At 52.0% G+C, this 18333-nt stretch overlaps 1 long non-coding RNA gene across 1 annotated transcript; it reads right to left on the bottom strand.

Moving 5' to 3' along the window:
* Positions 1-13800: 13800 nt before the first annotated feature.
* Positions 13801-14412, bottom strand: LOC111816636. The gene is made up of 2 exons (XR_002820994.1): positions 14103-14412; positions 13801-13930 (listed from the first exon to the last, which is right to left on the bottom strand). It is a non-coding gene; the product is annotated as an uncharacterized LOC111816636 (long non-coding RNA).
* Between the last annotated feature and the right edge of the window lie 3921 nt (positions 14413-18333).

Here is an 18333-nt window from a genome sequence, read left to right as displayed (position 1 = left end):
CACTGCCCCCTCTGCCTGCGCTCGTGCTTGAACCCAGAGCCTTCCCCCTGAGCTATATCCCCAGCCCTTTCTTATTTTAAGTTAGGGACACACTAAGGTGCTAAATTGCCTAGGCTGGGCTCAAACTCGCAATCTTCCTGCCTCAGCCTCCCAGAGTGCCAGTACTGCAATCATGGGCCAGCACCTGCAGCTAGTCTAGAGGCTGAGGCCAGCCTGGTAGGTGCAAGGATGCACTGCTCAAAACAACCTCTCGGGGGCGGGGAGATGGCTTAGCAGCGCAAGTGTCTGAGTTCATTCCCTGATACCAACCCCACACACACAAAGCCTCACTTAAGAAAACACTGCCCAAGGATTAATACTTAACATACATAAGAAACTCAAATGCAACAGAAAGAAAAAAGAACCGTATTTGAAAACTGGGCGCTAGGCGCGGTGGTGAGTACTGATATTCCCAGCACTCAGGAGGCTGAGGAAGGAGGGTTATGAGTTCAAGGCCAGCCTAAGCTACATAGAAATCCAAGGCCAGCCTGGATGATGCAGAAGACCTGGCATGAGAAAGCAATACCCACAAAATGGGCAAAGGATCTAAATAGCCATTCTTTGAAAAAAGATTTAATACATCCATGAAAAAAAATTAACATCACTAATTATCAGGGAAGCACAAGTGAAAACCACCATGAGGGATTGCCTCACACCTGTTAAAACAGCGCAGTGGCAGCACTAGTACCAGCTGCCACCCGAGGATGGACCCACAAGTGGCATGCTCTGCCCTGTGGAAGCGCAGTGGCCCTGGTCACATGCGTCACTGACCCTGACATGGGCATCAGCAGCTCTAAAGCTCAGGGCCTTTGGTCCTTCACCTTGGTGACAGTGGGGACAGGGTGGTATCCACGAGACTTCGGGTGCTGAGCAAGCTCTGCTGAGGCTCGTGGTGAGGGGTGACCCCCTTTGTGTCCCACACTGTGGCTCCATGTTCTGTGATGAGGCCGGGACCTGGCTCACAAGTTTTCTGGGGAGACAACTGTCGCCAAGAGCGGGCAGAAGTGGCCAAGCTGTGTGGTTCTGGGTGCCTTGCCTGGTCTGCTTTCTCCCAGGCTTGCCTGGTGCCCAGCCTACAGGAAGCTCCAGCTCTTCACAGCACTCTGCCTTCCTCCAGCCCCTGGGCTGCCAGAGCTCCTCACAGGCTGCCGCTCCCTCCCTGCCTGTACCCCCACCCCTGGGGCACAGCAGTCCAGCCCTTTGCTACCTCGATTCCTCCCATTCAGGACAGAGGCTGATTCTTCCCCCCTCCCTGCCGTGTGCCCCCCAAGTCCAGATGAACAGTTTGCTGGCTGCCAATAGGGATGGGGACTGAGGCAGGCAGTTTCTCCTTTCCTAAGGCGTGGCTAACTTCTCCTCGGTGCAACTAGTTACTGCCCTCTCAGTAACAGGGTGCAGGCCGGAGTCAGGACAGCCTGGGTGCCTATGCCTATGGAGTCACCTGTGCCACCTCCTCTAACCCCTCACCTTTGCACCAGCCAGGGCCCCCTTTGGACAGCCCACATGCTGGGGCAAGGAACATCACCCTAGGCTGGTGCCAGCAGTCCCCCACCACCACCAGGGGAAGAGCCCAGAAAGGCATGCTCACCCCTTCTGGTTCAGCCAAGAGAAGGTACCAGGGCCCCCTGACAGGGACAGCAAAGAGAGCAAAAGTGTAAAATAAGTGCTATACTTAAAATGTGACCTTTTGTAAACTGTCTGGTCCACAGTGATGTGCAGGCAGAGCTGATTTCTGCGGATAGGCAGCTTCTTTTTTAAGATTCTATTTAATCCCTTATTGTGTAAGCTCCGTGCTACTAGAGCGAGAAATGCTTGGAGACGGGGTGCCCCAGCACAGGAAGACTGTCGTGTCATTTGTTCCATGTCAATAAAATTATTTGTGGGTCCTTTAAAAAAAAGATAAATGGTAACTATTGGTAAAAATGTTGGGAAAAAGTGTTTTAGTTATTTTTCTCATTGTTGAGACAAAACACCCAACTTCTATAAGTTAAAAGGGGAAAGATTTACTCTGTTTCATAGTTGGTAGGGGTCTCAGCCCACAGTTGGCTGGCTCCAAGGCAGGGCAGCCTGGCAGATGGGCATCCCAGAGGAGAAACAGTCCATGGCATGGCCGGTAAGAAGCAGGGCGGCAGCGGCAAGCCTGCCTTCTTTGTGCCTCCTTATATTCCATTCAGGCTACAAGCCTATTGATTGGTGCCAACCACAGCCAGGGTGTGGCTTCCAGTATCCATACCCACCTTAATCCCAGCACCACCCACCCATGGGCTAGCCCCCTCCCAAAAGCACCACACCAGACTCCAGGAGGTCATCTAAATGCAAGCCACAACGAAAGGGACCCTTGATCATTGTTGGTGGGAATACAAATTGGCACAGGAACTATTAGGGAAAATAGCATGGCAGTTACTAAAAAAAAAAAAAAAAAAATAGAATAGAAAACCAGAACTAGGGCTGGCCAAATAGCTCAGTGGATTAAAGTACCTGCAAGAAGGCACAGGGGCCAAGAGTTCAATCCCTGGGCCTGCCGTGCAGGGCGTGATGAGATGGCAATTGAGACTGGGCATGGTGGTGCATGCCTGTAATCCCAGCTCTTGGGAAGCTATAAACAGGTGGATCACTGTGAGTCTGATGTAGTAGTGAGACCCTGAACAACCTGTAGACCTTTTTCCTAAAATACAAAAAGAAAAACAAAGAAAACCAGAAATACAAGGTTGGGGATTCAGGGGCCACCCAGGTAGCAAGTGACAGGATGAATAGTTTTGTCTCCAGACTCTTGATCTAAAGCCCATGGTGCTACCTTCAGATACTAAAACATCATCAAAGTCAGCTGAAAACAGGACCCAGGGGTCACCGGGGTGCCTGGAGGGTCCCCTACATGGCAGGAGGTCTCAGAAGAGAAAGATGGTCTGTCCCCTCCAAGGCCAATGCCTCAGTACTCAGCACTGTGGGCCAGGGCAGGGCTGATACCAAGGACACCTGGACAAATGCCTTGGGTGTGGCCAGCTTGCATCCTCCCTCCTGTCATTTACCACTGTGCCCGCTGCGTCTGTCTTCTGATGTGTCCCTGGTGTCCCCTGTAGCTGGGCTACCGGGCTGGTGCAGAGTGGGGGCTCCATGCACTGCAGGAATGAGGGAATGCACACACGAGTGCATGAGCTGCACCAGCTCCGGCTCCTGTGGACAGGCGAGGGTCAGACAGAAGCCAGGTCCCCAGCCCAGACCCTTTGCACTTAGGAGCATTTGATGGACACAAGTTTCACACACACGGACACAGCACACACTGGCTTAGCAGATAAACACAAATGACTTTTAAACTGACTGTTGAAGACTGCATGGACCAAATTTTTCATTTTGGCTGCTTTTTGTACAGAGGGTGCCTGTGAACAGCGTTAGAGGAGGTAAAGGGAGGGTTCCAGACTTCTGAGAAACATACAATACATTGTTTATCCAAGGCCACCGAGAGTGAGGGATCCAGCATCCTCCTTGGGAGATGTTTCCATGGAAACCATGTGTGTGATGTGCATATGGAAGGGCAGCTTCGAGCACCATCAGGCAGCCCAGCTTGGAGACAATGTGGAGCCTGAAGCGGGAGGCTGCAGACAAGGCGTCAGGGGACAGCGATGCACTTGCTCCTCAGCCAGAAAGGACCCCTCCCCCCTGCTGGTCCCTTGCTGTCCTCCCTTCAAACCCAGCATACCAACCCTTCTGTGACCTTGAGCAAGATCTCCCCTGGCCTGAGTGACAGGCCAGGCAGGCCTCTGCCTGGGAAGGTTAGAATGTTAATTGCACCCTTTGATGTCAGAGGAGGAAATGAGAAGGGGCAGAGAAGGAATTTCCCATAGTCCAGTTATTTGAGCCACTCTGCAGTGCGGACGTGGTGATCTGGCACAGCCAGGAGAGGTGAAGAAAGCACAGCCGCTCTTCTAGACAGGGAGTTGGTGCCTCTTCCCCGGGCCACACCCTGCCCCACCACTCAGCAGTGGGTCAGTCCTATAGGCAGAAGCCAGTGGAGTTGCCCTCTTTGCTCCCAATGCCAGCTCCAAACCCATTTCCATACCATCTGCTAATCTTAAGGCCTGGGGACGCTGCGTGGCCTCTGAGCCTGTACTTCCTCTGTCACGTGATGATAATAAAACCTGCTGCATTAATTTCTTGCAGTTTGAAGAACTGGTGAGAGGTTCCTAGAACCACACCAGGCACGGAGAGTTGCTCAGCCAGGGCAGAGCTCCTGCCTTCCCATTCACACACCCACTTCCAGTCTGTCCAGAGAGCTAGCTCTCTTCCCTGAAGTGCCTCTCCACGTCTCTCCCCCCCGTCCTTCTGTCTCTGTTCACATGGGACACAGTCAAGCACAGACTAGAATGTGTTGGGAGGAGCAGGAGGAACTCGCGGGATAGCAGCACTGGGGGCCCTGCCCGGCTTCCTTTGGACTGGAAGCAGAAATTGGGAGGTCGGGGCCTCAGATTACTCCCTTCTCCCTGCTGGGGCCCCCTGGTTTCTGGGCGTCATGCTCCTTGGCCTCTCGGCCCCTCACTGAACATGGGGGCAATGGTCACACCAGCTCCTGGAGTGCACGCCAGACCACCCCTCTGCACTCAGGAGTCCTAGAGAAGCGGCCGGAGAACGAGGGCCCCACACTACTGAACTACAGTTCAGTTCTTCACCCACCCCTGATGGGTTGGTTCCAGGATTCAGGACTGGTATTGGTAGCTGCTTCTGGGGTCCAGACACCCCCTGCCACGTGTCCTGTCCTGGATGAGACCACCTGCGAGCTCCTGGGAGAAACTGAGTCTCATCTGGGCTCATCTGGCCACAGGAGCCCAGTCAGAAAGGGACAGAGTCAGTTCAGGAGCTTGCCTCCCACCACATGTGGAGGAGAATTAGAAATTCACATTTTAATGGTGGGGTGTGGTGGCACACTCCTGTAATCCCAGTGCGTAGGAGGCTGAAGCAGGAGGACTGCCAAAAGTTCAAGGCCAGCGGGGCCTGAGTCCCTGTCTCAAAAAAAGCAAAGAAAAGCAATTTACATCTTATCAGAGTCCTGACTGGCATTTGGAAGAGCTGAGCTTCTCCTGAGCTCCAAGGAATTGGTGATCGTGTAAAACACAAGCTGCACTTCAGACAGAGCTGTATACAGGGAGAAAGAAACACTACCCTGTTGTCCTGGACCTGTTTCCAGAAAGTCAAAGCTGTAGCCCCTCACAGAGCTGCATGGGCTTCCTCTGCTTCGGGGCCACCCCCATTTCCATGAGATATTTTGCCTGCATTACTTTTCAGCTTTAGAAAAATGCAGGGCAGAGTATCAGACCCGCATCGAGTTTCAGAGGGAAACAATTTGTGGAGTGCCACTCTCGTGCCAAGTCCGTGTTGAGCGCCAGGTACAAGTGCACAGTGCGTGAGGTTTGGAAGATAAAATGGTGAGCAAAGCTGGACGTGTCTCTGCCCTGATGGAGCTCAGGGCTGAACATACTGCAACCGTGCAGTGTGCTCTGTGGGCGACGGGGCCTGCACATACTGCTGAGGTCTCTCGCAGACTCTGTGGTCCTGAGTCCCCTGCTCAAGGACAGAGGAAGAGGAAGCAGGGGCTGTGGTGTCCAAGGTGCAGCAGGGCAGAGGCCGCCTGCGAACAGCAGGCATCTGTGAGCAGCATGGGCTGCTGTGTCGCTGGCCACCACTGGACACGGGGAAGCGAGAAAGTTCAGCTTGTGACCACAACCGAGGACAGCGTGGACCAGGCGGTGAGTGCAGCTGGGGCCCTGGCAGCTGTGTCCACCCCCAGATGTTTCTCGTGAGCTTTTGAGGAACCATCTGCTGCGCAGTCTGGGTCAGTGCTTTTGTGCCATTCTTTTGGATTCTGTGAGATATTCCGCAGGTTTTTATTTTTCTTTCTGTGCAGGGTCTCACTACATAGGTTGTAGCGATTCTCCTGGTTTCTGCCTCCGCATGGCTGGGATTACATTCGCATGCCACCGCGCCTGGACTCCATTGCGGGCTCAGCGAGCCCGAGGGTGGGGCCGGTGCGGCAACCGGCCCCAGGGATCGAACCCTGGCCCCTGTGCTTCGCTGAACAAGCACGTAGTCCGCTGAGCTTTACCGCCGGCCCTTATTCCACCGTTTAAACAGACGACCCCAGGTGGTCTAAGTTGGCACGCACTGAGATCGCGCCCCACTTCCAGCGATTTCAACAGCACGGCAGCAGACCACTCCGGGTTCTCCACACGTGTGGGAGAGGATCGCTCCCAGGGGTGAGTTCCAAGCCATCAGTTCCCCCAGCGGGCCGGCGTGTATCTCCACCAACACAGATGTGACTTCGTGTATCCCGCACCCCCATAACAGTAGCGACTGACCTTTATCCAAATAAGGAGCATAAAATAGTCACAATTCTGTTCCCATTGACTGGGCCACCGAGTGTTTTAGTTGATTCTCTACGATGTCTATAGCGCATAATTATAGGCAGAGCAAATAATAGCCTTGTCTCTTACAAAGCACCCCTGGTTCTCTTTCCCGTACAAGAAAGGGAGGTGCTTTGCAGCTAAATACTTAGTTCTCTTATGTCCTGCTGATTATCTTCTACTCTATACATTTGAGGCTGTTTTGCTATTTAGGTATCCAGGCCATTGCTTTGCATTTTATACAAAGTTTTAATTTTTGTGAATATTTTTAATGTACTTTTCAACTGGAAGATGACCCTTTTTTTTTTTTAAATTTTATTTATTTGTGTGTGTGTGTGTGTGTGTGTGTGTGTGGCCAGCTCAGCCCACCAGGGGGCGGGGCTGGCTGGCGTGTGGTGCTGGGGGATTGAACCGCGGTCCCTGTGCTTTGCTAAGCTTGTTCTAAGTAGGTGCTTTAGACCACTGAGCCATCTCACCAGCCCCAGATGATGACCCTTTTTTATATATTCATTTGTTACTTTATGTACTGGTTTTTTTGTTTTTGGTTTTGTTTTGTTTGGTTACTTTGAAAATTAAGTTACACAACGTTTTTTCAAACTTCAAGCAAGCACGTGACACCTGATGCAGAGGACATAAGTAGCGCGCTCACCTCCAGTCCTACCCCCAGGAGTACTTGTCTCTGTGTCACATGTGTTCCCAATCACTGCAAGCACAGTTCTGTGAACTTTTTTCCTTTCGCAGTCATTTTTGTTGTTAGGACCATCCTGCGTTTTTGAAATTGAGATTTTCTTTGCGATCTGGTGGTCAATTTGCATTCAACATGCATCTTTAGTGTGTAAAAATAACACAGTCTCTTTTTTGTATGCTATAAAATTCTACATATATTAACTAGTAAAATATGTTAATCAAACCCTCGCATTCTCAGTTGATTTATGTGTCCTTTAAATTTTTTTTCTGTCCAAACCTAGGACCAAACCAGGTACAGTGGGGCCTGTCTATAAAAGCTCAGGACCCCATGAGACCAAGGAAGAAAAAGTGACTTAGTGAGAAAGTGTCTCAAGAAAAAAATACATATAGGGCTGGTGAGATAGCTCAGCAGACAAAGCGCCTGTTTTGGCAAGCAAACAGACCAGTGTTCGATCCCTGGTTCCCGCCCCCAGGGGCGTGCTAAACCAGGGATAGAGTCCAGGCGTGGTGGTGCGTGCCTGTAATCCCAGCACTGGGGAGGCTGAAAACAGGAGGTTCACCAGCATCCAATCTGTATAATGAGGCTCTGTACCAAACGCACAAATGAAAAATAAAATAAAGGGTTGAGGATATAATTTATTGTGAAGGCTCTCAGATTAACCCCCAAACCAACACCACCAAGAAGGTATTGGTGTTAAGCAAAGCACACGCTGTCCCTGGCACACAGCGTGGCTGGAGGGGCATGGGTGACCTTGAGCATGGACTCTCTGCACCCGAATACATTTCTGTCATTTCTGGGGCCGGGAAGGAAGGAAGGCATGGATATGTGACCTTGGGGTGCCTTTTGAGTTCAATCTTTCTTCTTTCACTACAAGGAAAAAGTCACTGAGAAAGCTTATTTCAGACCAACAGATGAGACAGGCAAGGAGGCCCGTCATGAGCAGGGCTGTTTTGGCTATTTGGGAGCCGTATAGCAGCAGGGCATGGGGGAGGGGGGACCTTTCTAGGACAGCTTGGATGACACCAGGCAGGTGACTTCTCTTCCCAATGCACGCCCAGTTCTGCTTCTGTCTGGCTTGCCACTTCCGGTTGTTAATCATGTGTGATAAGGCCCAGGCCTGAGTATACAACTGTCACAAAGCATGTCTGCACACTGGCCCACCCACTGTGGCACCCACCACACAGGGCCACAGCAGGAAGTGCCAGCCTGGGCCAAGAGGCCGAGGAAGTGAGAGTCAGGGCATTTTGTTGTGACTTTTGTGAGAAAGGCCAGGCAAGCAGGGGAGGCTGGGCCCATTCAGGTAACTCCAGTGGCTCTGGCACGGAGCCTGTCCCTAGCTGCCTGGTCTGCCATGGTGGCTGAGGACTGAGCAGGATAGGAGCTAGTGTAAGGGCTCAGCCACGGGCTCATGTGGAAAAGACACACTTGCAAACTGGTCCTGTACTCTGGGAAGGAGCTGGCACTGAAGTTCCCACAGGTCCCAGATGTCAGAGTAACTGAAAACACAGAAAATTCAAAAGCACACTTCATGTCCAAGTCTCAGCTCAAAGTGAGAAGAGGATCAGGAAACCAGAAGAGGGCTGAGGTGAGGTGAAGTGGAAGGGAAGCAGTGGCTCACTCCCTGTGGACCCATGAGCACTCCAAAGGCCACCCCTGGGTGCATTTGAAGGCAGCCTGGCTCAAGCCCCCTGCATCTTCTGCTTAAGTGTCTCAGGTGCTGCTCAGAAAGCAAATGCTTCCCAGCAGGAACACCCAGGCCATCTCGCATCGAGGCTCAGGAGGAGAGACACCAGGAGGAGCATCTGCAGATTTAACCCTGAAACACTGCAGAGATAGTATGCAGAGATAGACAATTCAAATCACATTTGGTATTGCATTTAGCAGTTCATCTCCTTTGCAATGAATAGAATCACAACAATCTGAGCCCACCCAGGAAAACCCTGACAACTCCCAACACACCCATGGTGGAGTGGACACTGCTCTTGATGCCTTCTGAGAGGCGCACAGAGAAGCTGCTGGCCCCATCCAGGACATCCCTGGGCTCATTCCTTGCAGCCTCCATCTCTGCCAACTCTGGTAGAGATGTTAGAGAGGCCCAGGCAGGCAGGTGACAGGAGGCCAAGGACACCCAGTGCCACAGCGGGCTTCATTGCAAAGGCCCTTAGCTGGCGGCACCGGAGCAACACGGGCCATGCTCCGAGGTGTCTGAGGCACCACCATGCCCTCCCTCTCCAGTCTTGGCAAACGTGCTTGCTGCTGGAGATGGCCTTGACCTGTCTGTGACCCGCTGAGGAGGAGAGGCAGGGTCTGAGAATCCCTGCATGTGTGGAGTGAGGCAAGGAAGCCTCGATACAGGTTCCGGTCAGCTCAGGGCCATCGAGCACTGTCACCGCCCCAAGCCACATCGGGGCACTGAGCTGCAGGACAGAAAACCAGCCCCAGGCTTCCTGGGCAAGGCAGGAGGACTGCATGATGCCTCATGGGGAACAATCGGCACCCCAAAGCAGCAGCTACCAACTGAGGCTGGGAGCAGAAGCTAAATGGGTCTTCTCTGCCTACATAAACGCCGGTGTGATGCATAGGAACAGGAATCTGTGTTCACCCCAGAAGTAGCCTAGGAGAGCACATGAGCCGGGCTGGAAAACAGAAGGATTTCAGCAGGAAGAGCAGGACAGGAGAGTTGGTGTGGAGGCCAGAGAGAACATCCTGCCCAGGAACAGGGAGTAAGTGCATCCAAGCACACTCAGCTAGGTAAGCAGTGGGGCCAGCTGGCGGCCGCATGGCCCTGGGGGTGGCCAGGGGATGGCATCAGGCCAGAGCCACCAGGTGTGGGGCAGCGCAGGTGCCAGGTGGGGAAGTGCCAGGTGCACAGCTCACCCAGGGTCCTTCTCAAGACTTTTGAGGAGCTCGGGCCATGTTTGGGGATCTTTCTGGCAGTACTGGTGAGAAGGGGCAGATAGGTTCAGAGGCTGGCAATAGTCATGGCTTTGGAAGTGTCAGAGCAGGGAGGTAGTACAGGAAATGAGGGTTACACTGGACCAAAGTAGCCAGACTGAGGGTGGGAAGGGAGAAGAGCCCCACACGGCCTAGATCCCAAGCACAGAACTCGGAGAGGCTGGTGCTGCGTCCTGGCCGGTGCCGAAGGGTGGAGAGTGACCCCTGGACACAGGACTGGTATCCCCAAGAGAGCTCAGGGCTGGGGACAGCAATGAATCCATGGTGCAGCACTTGTCCTCCCACGACCGCTCAGCTCGCTTGTGCTCAAGACCCTCAGCGAGGTCAGCTCATCGCTTCTGGAATGCACAGAGGGAAAGCAGGGAGGACAGAGGGCAGGCCAAGGGCCCAGCCACGTTAGGCCAATGCTGGGGAAGCTTCCCTCTGGTCCTCAGGCACATCCTGGTGACTTGCCTCAGATCACATGCGGGACCAGGAGGAGGAAGGACATCTTCACATATGAGTCTTCCAGGCCTGCAGGCAGCAGTACATGTGTTAATAAAAGATAGATGTCCCTGACACCCTGAACCTCCATTCTTGCAAAAGGTGGACCTGGGCAGCTGGCTTTGGGCTTCATAGAAGCCCAGAGGGTCCCCAGAAGAAGCCTCCCCAGGGAAACTGATCTGTGCTCTGCAGATGAAGGCTGATCCAATGTCTCCATTGCCCGCGGCCCTGCCAGAAGCACAGGGAGCCTGTGCAGTCCCTCCTGCTCCTGCCTGCCCATGTCCCCTGGGAAAGGGACACAGTGACCTCCAGGCTTCTTGCTGTAATGCATTCACAGCAGGAGACTAAGCTCCCTGTATCGTGGGAAGCAAGGCAGAGCCTGCCAAATCCCTGCTTTGTCACATACCTGGCCTCTGCTTCCATCCCAGGGAGAATCATTTACCATCCTGTGTGTTCTGTGCTCTGTGGGCTGTGCGCCAGGCCACTGTCCCTGCACCATGCCCACTGCAGTGCACTGCTGATCCTCTCTGACCTGACTCCTCCATCCTTTTTCCGATAGAAACAAGCGGGGAAGGCGGGTAACCACTCTGCTGCTGCAGGGACGAGCCCAGGCCTCTGCATCCCTGATTTCTGTGTTAAATCTACCTGCTTTATGTCCTACATCATCCATCATCAGTCAATTCCAGGGAACAGCAGAGGGCAGTAGGGAAGTTTCCCTTCCCATCACAGGGCTTGGCTGCAAAGCCACCCCCTCAGAAGCCTCTTTCCTGAGCCCCAGGGATCACACACTCCACAGCACCATGTCCCCTGCTTCGGAAGCAATCCTGGGACAGACCATGGCAAGGGTGAGAAATTCCAGCCTTGGCAAGAAAGAGCTCTTCTGGGATGGTCTTTATTCCCCCAGGAGGGATGTTCTTGTTGCTGGACTTTGGACACAGGACCCCTGTGACCCACAGCCCAGCTCATCGACTGGCTGTGTGTCCAGAACCTCCTGTCCTCTCTGCAAAGCTTGGGTCAAGCTTCCTGACTCTCCACGATGTTGAGAAGACAGAGAAGAGACAGAGGAAGAGACTCCTTCCTGCCAGCGATGCCTGTGATCCTACCCACTGCCTCCTCTCCTGCTCATCTACCAGGCAGCAGTCAGGGCATCCTGACAAAATTCACACAGAAGCCAGGCATGGTGGCACATGCCTGTAATCCTAGGGCTTGGGAGGCTGAGGCAGGAGGATCACTGAGTTTGAGGCCAGGCTGGGCTTCACAGTGAGTACAAGGTCAGCCTGAACTACGTAACCTGTCCAAAAAAAAAGCATATAGAATAACCCCATCATTAGACAAAATTCGCAGGGCCAGTGGTTTGACTGAGCCCCTCCACTGGGCCCAGTAGACAAAACCACAACAGAAGTTCCCCTCCTGGGTTTCCACATCAGCACGCAGAAACTAAGGTACTTATCAGGTTACAAGGAGGTAACAGCGAAGTCCCCAGCCAGGCACGATGGCATATGCCTTGTTATGCCAGCACATGGGAGGCTGAGGCAGGAAGATCAAAAGTTCAAGGCCAGCCTCGACTACATAGAGAGACCTCATGTCAACAAATCAAAACATTTTTAATAAATTTTCAAAAATAAACAGCTGAATCTCTGCACAGGTATGATAAGGAAGTTCCTTGTGTCATTTTTCTCTCGAGACAAAATACCCAACACCCAAGGTTGAAGGGGGAAAGGTTCATTTAGCTCACAGTGTAGAGGTTTCAGTCCACAATCAGCTGGCTTCAGGGCAGGGCGGCGTGGCAAAGGGGCATCACAGAGAACATTTCATGCTGCCCACAAGGCAGCAAGAGCAACAAGGGTCTTAACAGCGTCTTTCTGTCCCTTCATTATCGAGGCTGCTGGATTAGGGCAGTGCTAAACCAATCAGGGGACTGATTCCGTAACCAAGCACCCTTAATCTCAGTGTCCTACAATCCAGGTCAAGCCACCTCTGAAAAGCTCCACTTTAGACTGCAGGAGGCTTTAGGGGGACATCTAGACACAGCGCAACACTCTGCTTTCACTCTATAAACAAATAAGTGACCCGAAGGTAACCAGGCAGGATTTCCCTGTCGCTGTGTTTCCTTGTTTCCACTGTCCAAGCTCAATATTTCACAGCTGCCCAGCGGGAGCTCTTCATCTGCTCTGCAGAAAGCCGTCTGGCTCCGTGCAGGAATCACAGATAAAGGCCAATTAGACCTACAGCGATAGTTGTGATTTCGCCTCTCCATCTAGGACCCTGGGCTGAGTGCCAGCACCACACGGTCCCCATGCCGGGGTTCTCCTGCCTGTGAACACATTTCTTCTTCTTCCATGCAAAACCCCCTCTCGTACCAGTAGTCAAGCTTGTTAATTTTAGCCATCATAACTGGTGCATCGTGGCGTCTCATTACATGGCTTTAAGCTGCATTTCCTTGTGACTAAGGCGCTGAGTGTCTTTCCACCTGCTTGTGTATCTCCTGGGGTGACATCTCCAAAATAAGCTTAAGAAAATAAACTGCAATAGCTAAACCTGAACGTGGATCTTTTTTCATGAACTTGATTTCTTTTTCTTTTCAAGAGCAGAATATATTTATTAGGGGGAAGAAAACTCCTGTCCTGGAGCGGGACAGAGAAGGGGCCCGAGAGGGTTGTCCCTCATGAGCTTGTTCTACATTTCACTCCATTATCCCAAGTGACAGTCATGCTTTTTTTTTAACCTTAAAAATGGCAGTAAGGGCTGGAGAGATGGCTCAGTGGTCTAAAGCACCTACTTGAAACAAGCTTGTCAAAGCACAGGGACTGCGGTTCGATCACCCAGCACCACATGCCAGCCAGCCCCGCCCCCTGGTGGGCTGAGCTGGCCACACACACACAATAAATAAATGTAATAAATAAAGAATTAAAAAAAAAAAAAGGCAGTAAAATATTTTGTTTTTTTCCTCGACTGTGAGACACAGCACCCAACACCCACAATTTGAAGATGGAGGGGTGCATTTTGCCTTGTAGATTCGAAGGGTCAGACCTTGAATGCTCAACGGCACGGTGGCAGGACCTGGGTGGAGCAAAGCTGCTCAAGGTGTGGTGGACAGGAAGCAGGGGAGAAAGGAGGGGCCGAGGAGGGAGACGAACCCCCAGGCACCTGCTGAGCCCCTGTGATTCGGTCATCTCTAAGTCCCCCTCTGTGTGCATAGGCTTTGGGGGGACATTCAGATATAAACTGTAACAAATACATATAGCATAAAGTTTACCATTTTAATCATATGTAAAATATAGTTTAGTGCCATTCCAAACTGTAGGGAAAGAAAAAGCTTTCTCTCTGCTCTTCATCGTTCTGAGTTGGAACAGGCCAACAACAACAAAAAGCCAGCCTCACAAGAGAAGAGCAACGCCAAGGTTAGCAGCATACATGCCTCCTGCAGACACGGAAGCATGCCCAGAGACGTAGGTGAAGCCACAGACGTAGCCACGAATCACCAACGCGCACCCTCTTCCCCGCCCTGGCAGCCCCAAGCTGCCTGTGTCTGGGAGTAGCTCCCGTACCTCAGCGAGTGGCGTCACACAGCGTCTGTCCTTTGGTGAGCGCCTCGAGTGCCTGAGCTCGAGGTCCTGGTGCTGCAGCCTGCGTCCAGGCCCTTTTCTGGGAGCTGCACACCTTCTGCCCTCGTACGCACTTTTGTTTATCCATTCGATCACCTCTTGGCTACTCTAAGTATCGGTGCAGACTGATTCCTTCAGCTCCCTTATCAACTCCATTAATTTCTGTTAGTCTCGCGTTAATGATTGAACACACTGCATAAAGCGGTGCCCGACACATGGCAGGCGTATAATAAACCTATGCGAAGTGAACAGCCACGGAATGTGAAGTGAACAGCCGAGTGAGCGCATGAATGAGCAAAATGAAAGAGCGAGTCCCCGGCTGCGCTCGGCTCAGAGACCGCGCCGGTGTCCTTTGTCCTGTGGCGCCAGTCCCATCTCCGCGGGCCAGGCTGCTGAGTCAGGGAAGACGCTGATCTCCTGGATCCTGTCCAAGAGGGCAGGACAACAAACACTCCCCTGCCGAGGTCCGTCACCCTTGCCTTGACTGCTGCCCCAGGGGAGGCCAGCTGCCTGCCACGCCAGGAGAGTGACCGGAGAGTGACCTTCCTGAGATGTGCAGATGACGCGTTGGACGCCAGCCTCTGCCCTGCAGCATGAATGCCATCCGTAGCAAACACTGTTGGTGCCTACTGTGTGCCCAGGACGTAGGAGCAGCAATGCACCGAGTTGTTGAATAAGCCTCTAAGATCCCATTTTATGGAAAAAAACACAAAGGTACAGAGAGGCTACTTAACTGGTTCTTCATCACCCAGCCGATTGACTGGCACCAAGATTGACCAGTCTGTTCTACTGTTTTTCTAGTACTAGGATCCAAGCTACATCCCTAGTGCCCTTTACTTTTTTGAGACAGACTCTTGGTAAATAGTCCAGGCTGGCCTTGAACTTTGGACCTTCCCGCCTCAGCCTCCTAAACAGCTGTGCACCACTACACCCAGCTGAGGCACTCTACTCTAGAACCTACCTGGCAGAAGGAAAACGCACCGCCGATCGCTGTGACAGCAGTTTTCAGTGAATTATTTCGAAGCTAGCCAGGGTACTTTAAAATGTTGTAAAATTTAAATAGCCATAAGATGGATAAAATATACCTTTTTTATTCACAAATCCCACCAAAAGATAAATACTGCTAACATATTAGAATGTTTCCATCTAGTTACTCTCCATACTTATGGGAGTGATTTAATTACTATGCCACTGGTCTTTGCTCTACCCTACTAACTCCCACAGCTCCCAACCAGGGCACTGCCAGGCTCTTGCCTGTGGGTCTCTAAGGTGCCCCTCCCAAATGGCCCAACAAAACTGAGAATGGATGGCATGCCATGCAATGTGCTGCTCTTCCTGAATAACTCCATCCTCAAGCCACGTATGACCCCCCAAGGGTAGCTGTCACCGTTGTTTGGGCCCACTGAGGGGATGCCACACCATGAAGAAGAGGCCTGATGAGGACAGCAGGCCTGCTTATTTCAGGGTGTCAGCCACTGGGGCAGGCGAGGGGTCCATGGTAGCCTGTGGGTGCCCAGTAAGGAAGGTCAGAACCCAGCAGAGCAAGGACAGAGTCCTGCAGGAAGTGGGCAGCAGGGCACCTGACCACAAGAAGAGCGAGGAAAGTGACTGTGTGAATGAGCCCAACCCAAGAAGAATGGCATCGTGGAGGGGGCTTCGGGGAGCGGGATCGACTCACACACAGCGTGACCAACAAGGAGACTGTGAATAATGCAAACCAGGTTTGTCCCTACGGCACAAAGGAGTTACAAGAGAGAAAACTAAACGAAATCTTTGTGCCTTAAGTGGGATCTATAGTTCTCTAAGAAAAAAACTAACCTGTGAGTGTTCTAGGTACACCTTACCACCCCCGCCACCCCAGCAATTTGTCCTATAAGCACTGGTTATTCCCTAGAGAGCACAGTTTTAGAAGCCAAGTCCCAGGTGACGGATTCTTCATGACAGGGGTGTTGCCCTCTCAACGGGCACAACTAGGGATGTGTCATGTAATTTTATATTACTTCTAGACATAACTGTAATATTGAATATAACGAGTTCACACCATGTGTCTGATCCCAATGAAGCACCTCTCCACAAAACACTCTTACAAAAGCAAAACTGTAACTTCATAGTGGAAAAGTCTGGCAGACAGCACCTTCATCTCCATAAGAGACCTTCCTGCCAAAGATTCAAGACTGGAATCACATCATGAGTGCGTGCGCGTGCGCGCGCGCACACACACACACACACACACACACACACACTGAGGGACATTCTACCAAACAAGCACAATGTGAAAAGTGTCAATATCATCCAAGGCAAGGAAACTAAGAAGGGCTCTGACCTGAAGGAGACAGAGAACAGACAAGAGGTGCATGTAACAGTTTAGGTCTGAACTGTCCCCCAAAAGTCTTACATTCAGGAATGGGGCATTTGGAAGATGCCTGGATCACCAGCAGATTGAGCCAAGGGTAAATTTACAGCTGACGACACCTTAGGTGGTGGGCCTTGATTGGAGGAGGGTCACTGGAGGCATGATGAGGGGAGTATCCTTGTCCTTAGATGCTCCTCTCGCTCTGCTTCCTGGCCACCAAGAGCTGAGCAACTGTCCCCCTCCAGGCCTTTCCACTAGGCCATTTCTGCCTTCGGGCCAACCAACCATGAATGGAACCCACTAGGATCAGGAGCCATAAAGCAACCTCTCCTTTAAGCTGTAGGAGTGCGGTAGTTTGCATTAGCTATAGAAAAGCCAGTAAAACCACAAAGGAAGGAGAAAAAACAAATGCAAGGCTTGATCCATATGACTGGAACAGAACAAATGACAGGCATCCACCTGAGGATGAGATGGCACCAGGGCATGGACATCAGTTTCCTGATTTTGAGGGTGTAATGGTTGACACATTGCGTCACCCTGAGAAGTCTAGAAGCTTAAGTAGGTGACTCAGCAGTTCTGCATCCTAGGGTGTAGAGGACATGCCCCAGGGCGGCTGTGTAAGTCCCAGAACGTCGTAATGGTTGATTCACTGTGCCAACCTCAGAAGTTCAGAAGTTGAACCATGTGACTCAGCCGGAGGCCGTGGCCTCACTTTGTAAACACCCTGAGCCTGTGCAAGAGGAGCGCAGGAGACAGTGTGGGTGCTACACCCACCCAAGGGCGGGTGGCCTGCGTACAGCATAAGGGAAGCAGAGGTTTGTTCACTGTCCCCCTTCTCTGCTCTTGCTGGTTTTGTTTTCTCCTGCTGCTGTGAACGGTTGCCCCTCTGCCACGCCACCCCGCCTTGCAGCCAGCTGAAAGCTGCCCAAACCGGGAGCTAAACAAAGCTTTCCTTCCTTCATTTTGGGTATTGGGATTTTGTCTTAGCAAGAAGAGAAAAGTTAGACAGATGGCTCTGCTGTGCACAAGGGGAAGGGCCCTGTGAGAGAGAAGCGCATGGTAAATAAGGCTCAAGCTGGGGACAAGTGCCAATCTGGGCAGCGTCTGGATTGGGCTGCACCAAGGTGCCTGGCTGATGGTGGAGAATGGGGAGGTGTGGGATCGGGACTGCTGATGCCGAGATGAGACAGAAAAACATTAAATGTGCTCTATTTTTGGAGGGGCTTTGTACACAGTCACAGCTAACCCTGAACTCGACCCCTCCTGCCTCAGCCTCCCATATGCTGGGATTACAGGTATATACCTCAATGCACAACAATGACTTTTTTTTTTTTTTTTTTTTTTTTTGGTGGAACTGGGGATTGGACTCAGGCTCTTGCGCTTGCCAGGGAAGCGCTTATTCCACTGAGCCATGTCCCCAGCCCCCCAGCAATGACTTTTTTACAGATTGAAGCACAGCTCTTCTAATAAAGGACTGGCTTTTAGGATGAAATTATTCCAGCTTCAGAGAAGTCTCTGGTCAGTGGCCGCCAAGGCATGGACGTCACAGCAGGAGGCTGTGGTGGAGCAAGACTGATCAGCTCAGGGCAGCCCGCAAGAGGAGCACAGGGGAAGAAAGTAAGAGAGAAGAGGCCAGGGACCAGATACGGTCACTAAGGTCATGGCCCCACGACCACCCAGAGTGCTACCTTTATGAGGCTGCTGGTCTGGTGACGGTCAAGATTAGCCGTGACACCTCCTACAAATCAATCGACTCTGTGCCCTGGCTGCCCAGTGACTTCAATGTGGGGGATGCTGAAGAAGTGACACTGTGTCACTATG

Source organism: Octodon degus, unplaced genomic scaffold (assembly GCF_000260255.1).
Source record: "Octodon degus isolate 3935 unplaced genomic scaffold, OctDeg1.0 scaffold00036, whole genome shotgun sequence".
Taxonomy (NCBI): domain Eukaryota; kingdom Metazoa; phylum Chordata; class Mammalia; order Rodentia; family Octodontidae; genus Octodon; species Octodon degus.
Note: the sequence above shows the minus strand (reverse complement) of the source record. Positions and strands in the feature narration are given on the sequence as shown.